The sequence below is a fragment of the Penaeus monodon genome, chromosome 34, assembly GCF_015228065.2.
Source record: "Penaeus monodon isolate SGIC_2016 chromosome 34, NSTDA_Pmon_1, whole genome shotgun sequence".
NCBI classification, from domain to species: domain Eukaryota; kingdom Metazoa; phylum Arthropoda; class Malacostraca; order Decapoda; family Penaeidae; genus Penaeus; species Penaeus monodon.
The window spans coordinates 3,623,162-3,623,406 of record NC_051419.1 but is presented as its reverse complement, the minus strand read 5'-3'; the positions used below and the strand labels follow the sequence as shown (position 1 = coordinate 3,623,406).

General features: G+C 53.9%; 1 protein-coding gene across 1 annotated transcript in view; it reads left to right on the top strand.

Moving 5' to 3' along the window:
- LOC119594508 overlaps positions 1–245 on the top strand; it is a 95,684-nt gene that overhangs the window by 88,099 nt on the left and 7,340 nt on the right. The gene's annotated exons all lie outside the window — the stretch shown is intronic.

The window sequence follows — 245 nt, the reverse complement described above, 5'->3', positions numbered from 1 at the left end:
TAAGGAATATTTTATCTAAGGAATAAAATAAAATATAATACTTTATTGAAAGAAATTTGATGTCCTTACTTTTCTCCTCCTCCTCCTCCCTTCCACCTCCTTCCCTTCCTCCTCCTCCTCCCCTCTCCCCTTCTCCCCTCCCCCCCTCTCTCTTCTCCCCCTCTCCCCTCTCCCCCTCTCCCCTCTTCCCCTCTCCCCCTCCTCTCCCCCCTCTCCCCCCTCTCCCCCACATCCCGGGCGTCCTT